The 5,793-nt window shown below is 41.6% G+C and overlaps 1 long non-coding RNA gene across 1 annotated transcript; it reads right to left on the bottom strand.

Moving 5' to 3' along the window:
- On the bottom strand, positions 1–1,610 carry LOC121555470. The gene is made up of 2 exons (XR_005997922.2): positions 1,416–1,610; positions 1–1,243 (listed from the first exon to the last, which is right to left on the bottom strand). It is a non-coding gene; the product is annotated as an uncharacterized LOC121555470 (long non-coding RNA).
- Positions 1,611–5,793: the final 4,183 nt, after the last annotated feature.

The raw sequence follows: 5,793 nt of genomic DNA, 5'->3' as shown, positions 1-5,793 counted from the left end.
TAGTGTCAATTCATTTAATTCACAATAGCCTATAAAAAGTGTTTATTTTTTTATAACACAATATTGCAGTGCATGATATACAGCCAATGTGTGCATAATGTAGCTTTCTTCTTTTCTTTTTTTTTTACCCTGTATGTGATCTTCAATATACAACAAATAGCCTACATGATATAGGCAAAACCATGTATACAGATAAGTACATTTTAGTCATTTAGCAGACGCTGCTATCCAGAGTGACTTAGCGTTTGCTAAATTAAGTAACTTGCTCAAGGGCACACAGTTTTTTTCCCTTAGTCGGCAAGGGGATTCCAACCAGCGATCTTTCTGTTACTGCCCCAACGCTCTACCTGCTGCCTTACCAAGTATTAGTCTAGTATAGTATAGTATAGTATAGTATAGAGTTGATAGCGCTACATAGTAATAGCTGTCAATATGACCTAGTACTTTAGTAATAGCCTACTATAAACATAAACTAGGGTGTTCTTCAAACGTGCAAAACAAGTTAAACAACTCATCAAATCCGTAGTGACGTGTATAAATCAAACCACACTGCGCACAGTTCAACGTCTAGTTTTGAATTACACAATTCAACAAAAAAATGTCACCATGTCATTGGATTTCGGTTAAAAGTTGGGGGAACAAAATACAAAATGCTCTTATGTTGCTGACTTTTTGCAAATCCAATCAGTTTTCCACGGTCATTCAACGTCATCACATTGATTTTTTGGGGGGTTGAAATGACGTGGTAACAGCGTTGATTCAACCAGTTTTTGCCCAGTGGGAGTGGGACACCAACTAGTTAAACTGAAAGCGAATCATGTTTTAAGACTCAAGAATGTTATTGTAAAAATCAGTGTACACATTATACAGTGCAAGCAGTAATTGACAAACAAAAACATGACAAGTCAAGCCTGTTCGTGCCCACTCCCTTCCCAAAATAGTCAAGAAATCTATTTAATTCTCCTCCACATGACGTCCTCATCATGATCCAATGCGTTTGTTACTCCCGGAACCTCTCGAATGGTTTGAAGACATCCTTCTGTCAGTACTGCTGTCCAACTGTAAATAGTCTGCAGGATCCGCGTCTTGGACATACATGAGACCACCAAATGAATCCACCATTCCCATCAGCGCAGCGAGGACAGTGAACGCTGTCCCGATAAAAAACAACTTCAACACGTCTGTAATCATAGCTCTTCCAATGAAATGGACGTGGTCTTCGGTTGCACAACCGCAGCGTCACCTTCACAAATGTAAATAATATTAATGACATGTGTTTCGTTGTTTATACTCTTTTACATGTAGTTTCCAAAACGTATACTAAATTACTATTACTTCAACTGAAAAGCAACCAGACATTAACCGCGTGGTGAGAAAGAAGACTACCAGATAGCGCTTCCAGAAACTGTACTTACAATATTCCTGCCGATTTTAAACTTCAACTTCAACAGAGTAATCCAACTCCCGACGCAAGGTCGGCGTGGAAGACAGACTTTCTTTGCCAATGACGACACAGGCTTTAGATATTCCTAAAGTTTTCTTTAAAACGCTTTTAAAACAGTCGAGGTTTAATTTACACTCCTCTTGATATCAGACAGCAATGTGGCAATGTCATGCGTCGCAGCGCTCTCGTGTTTAATGACGTCATCAAATAGATGGGAATTTCCAATTATTGATACATAGGCCTGCTAATTATTTCATTTTAGTCTCTTTCACAGATAACTCACGCAAGATGGCAGAAAAGGCTACTGAAGTCTGGTTGGACTACTTGCCTGTGTGATTACAAGACCTCTACACATTTTGTCTGTAGCCTATTCCCATAACACCACCAATAAATAAAATGGCATAGCAGTTAAGAACCACCCTAGACTCTTTAGTTGTTTGACAATCCACTCAATAAGCAGCTCTGGAAAGTTAGGAGTTGTTTCACAATGGATTCTTTCCCACAGTTCTGACATATTGCTTTTGGCTACTGTCCATGTGCGTCAAAGAGAGTGATACACAGTTGAAGTCGGAAGTTTACATACTCTTAGGTTGGAGTCATTAAAACTCGTTTTTCAACCACTCCACAAATGTCTTGTTAACAAACTATAGTTTTGGCAAGTCGGTTAGGACATCTACTTTGTGCATGACACAAGTAATTTTTCCAACAATTGTTTACAGACAGATTATTTCACTTATAATTCACTGTATCACAATTCCAGTGGGTCAGAAGTTTACATACACTAAATTGACTGTGCCTTTAAACAGCTTGGAAAATTCCAGAAAATGATGTCATGGCTTTAGAAGCTTCTGATAGGCTAATTGACATCATTTGAGTCAATTGGAGGTGTATCTGTGGATGTATTTCAAGGCCTACCTTCAAACTCAGTGCCTCTTTGCTTGACATCATGGGAAAATCCATAGAAATCAGCCAAGACCTCAGAAAAAAAATTGTAGACCTCCACAAGTCTGGTTCATCCTTGGGAGCAATTTCCAAACGCCTGAAGGTACCACTTTCATCTGTACAAACAATAGTATGCAAGTATAAACACCATGGGACCACGCAGTCGTCATACCGCTCAGGATGGAGACGCGTTCCGTCTCCTAGAGATGAACGTACTTTGGTGCGAAAAGTGCAAATCAATCCCAGAACAACAGCAAAGGACCTTGTGAAGATGCTGGAGGAAACAGGTACAAAAGTATCTATATCCACAGTAAAACGAGTCCTATATCGACATAACCTGAAAGGCCGTTCAGCAAGGAAGAAGCCACTGCTCCAAAACCACCATAAAAAAGCCAGACTACGGTTTGCAACTGCACATGTGGACAAAGATCTTCGTTTTTGGAGAAATGTCCTCTGGTCATGTTTGAGGAAAAAGGGGGTGACTTGCAAGCCGAAGAACACCATCCGAACTGTGACGCATGGGGGTGGCTGCATCATGCTGTGGGGGTGCTTTGCTGTTGGAGGGTCTGGTGCACTTCACAAAAGATGGCATCATGAGGAAGGAAAATGATGTGGATATATTGAAGCAACATCTCAAGACATCATTCAGGAAGTTAAAGCTTGGTTGCAAAGGGGTCATTGTCCATTTGGAAGACCCAGAAGCATACTTCCAAAGTTGTGGCAAAATGGCTTAAGGACAACAAAGTCAAGGTATTGGAGTGACCATCACAAAGCCCTGACCTCAATCCTATATAACATTTGTGAGCAGAACTGAAAAAGCATGTGCGAGCAAGGAGGCCTACAAATCTGACTCAGTTACACCAGCTCTATCAGGAGGAATGGGCCAAAATTCACCCAACTTCTTGTGGGAAGCTTGTGGAAGGCTACCTGAAACGTTTGACCCAAGTTAAACAATTTAAAGGCAATGATACCAAATACTAATTGAGTGTATGTAAACTTCTGACCCACTGGGAATGTGATGAAAGAAATAACTCTCTACTATTATTCTGACATTTCACATTCTTAAAATAAAGTGGTGATCCTAACTGACCTAAGACAGGGAATTTGTACTAGGATTAAAATGTTAGGAATTGTGAAAAACGGAGTTTAAATGTATTTGGCTAAGGTGTATGTAAACTTCCGACTTCAACTGTACATTGGTTCAGCTTCATCCTCTAGTCTCGCTTTTACAGTAATATTATTAACACACCCTCCTCTACCCATTGAGTAACCTTTCGGCTTTGTCACGCCCTGACTTATGGGACTCTAGTATGTTGAGTCAGGGTGTGGATATCTATGTTAGTATTTCTATGTTGCATTCTAGGTTGTGTATTTCTATGTTTGGCCGGGTGTGATTCCCAATCAGAGGCAGCTGTCGCTCGTTGTCTCTGATTGGGGATCATACTTTAGTAGCCTGTTGGCACTCATTAGTTGTGGGATCTTGTTCCGTGTATAGGCTTGTGTTGTGGTTAGCCTGAGGACTTCACGTTACCTAGTTTTGTTGTTCTTGTGTTTATTCTTTGTAATAAACATGTATGCATTTCACACTGCGCCTTGGTCTGACCCATCCTTCAACGTCCGTGACAGAAGATCCCACCAAACACGGACCAAGCAGCGTGCCCAGGAGGACCGTACACCCTGGGCACAGGTGGGGAAGATGTGGTCGTGGGAGGAGATATTTGCGGGGAAAGGACCATGGGCGAAGGTAGATGCCCAGGCAGGAGAGGAGCAACAGCAACACAGAGGACGCCGGTCGAGGAGGAAGCCCGAGAAGCAGCCCCAATAAAATGTTTTGAGGGGGCACACGGGGTGGTTGGCGGAGCCTAGTTTCAGAGCAGAGCCAACTCCCCGTAATCACGCCAGGAAACGTGTGACTGGGCAGGCTCCATGTTATGCGGAGCTACGTACTATGTCGCCAGTGCGCCGGCACAGTCCTGTACGTTTCAACTAGAGGTTGAAATGACGTGCCCCTGTCTATCCGTAAAAAAAATAACACAAATTGTGCCGTCTGGTTTGCTTAATATAAGGAATTAGAAGTTATTTATACTTTTACTTTTGATACTTAAGTATATTTAAAACCAAATACTTTTAGACTTTTACTCTGTTTTACTGGGTTACTTTCATTTTTACTTGAGTCATTTCCTATTAAGGTATATTTATTCAAGTATGACAATTGGGTACTTTTTCCACCACTGGGCAATCCCCACCAGACATAATATAGAACCCTACAAACCTCAGTAAACTTAAACTAGTAACTGTATTAGTAGGCCTAACGGTATTTTCTATAGGATAACTCTCCAAAGACGAGTCACACCATATTTCATATTCTTGAAGCTAACAAGGACTAGGGAATCCCCAAACAAATGATTAGTAGCTTGTCCTCAGAAGGAATGTATGGGGGAAATCACGGGGGATATTGCATTAAAAGTCCATGACCACTAGATGGCGATGATTAACAGTAGAACACCAGGGCAGCAACCTGGGCCCGTTTCATAACGTGTCTCAGTGTATTAGGGAAAGGCGAATACCTAGTCAGTTGTACAACTGAACACATTCAACCGAAATGTGTGTTCCGCATTTAACCCAACCCTTCTGAATCAGAGACGTGCGGGGGGCTTCCTTAATCGACATCTATAGGAGTGCTGGTCTAGGATCAGGTTCCCCTGTCCATGTAATCTTATTCATTGTGATCTAAAAGTCTAAACTGATCCTAAATCAGCACCCCTACACTGAGACACTTGATACGTGGGCCCTTATACACCTACCTGTGTCATCTGATAGAGAGTGTCAAGATGTGAAATGCAGTGCAACATCAGACCAGGGCCTATATTTAACAATGCCTCAGATTAGAAATGCTGATCAAGTATCACTTTTGTCTTTTAGATCACAATGGATCAGATTATTATGGACAGGGATAGAGGATCTGCTCCTAGAGCCGCACTCCAACTCTGAGACTTGATAAATACTGGCACAGGGGTGTCAAAGTCATTTTACTCAGATGACTATATTTATGTTCCAGCTAATGCCAGCAGGGAAATAATGATGCACATTGGGGGTCAAACGATGACAACCTAATGGCTGTGAGGTACAAAATAACCCACTGTAACACAATATACATTAAAGCAGTAACTCAACTGTGAATTTGTTTTTCCTCAACAACATATTTTAAATACTGTATTCATTGAGGCTATATTGCAGGGGAGGTCGGTGGGAGGAATGAATGTAATGGGCTCAAACATGTCGTTTCCATATGGTTGATGTGTTTGATACTGTTCCAGTTATTCCATTTCAGCCATTACAATGAGCCCGTCCTCCTATAGCGCCTCCCACCAGCCTCCTCTGGTTGAACGCTCATGGCCAAAAGATGG

The sequence above is a fragment of the Coregonus clupeaformis genome, unplaced genomic scaffold (genome assembly GCF_020615455.1).
Source record: "Coregonus clupeaformis isolate EN_2021a unplaced genomic scaffold, ASM2061545v1 scaf1039, whole genome shotgun sequence".
In the NCBI taxonomy this organism is placed as follows: Eukaryota; Metazoa; Chordata; class Actinopteri; order Salmoniformes; family Salmonidae; genus Coregonus; species Coregonus clupeaformis.
Note: the sequence above shows the minus strand (reverse complement) of the source record. Positions and strands in the feature narration are given on the sequence as shown.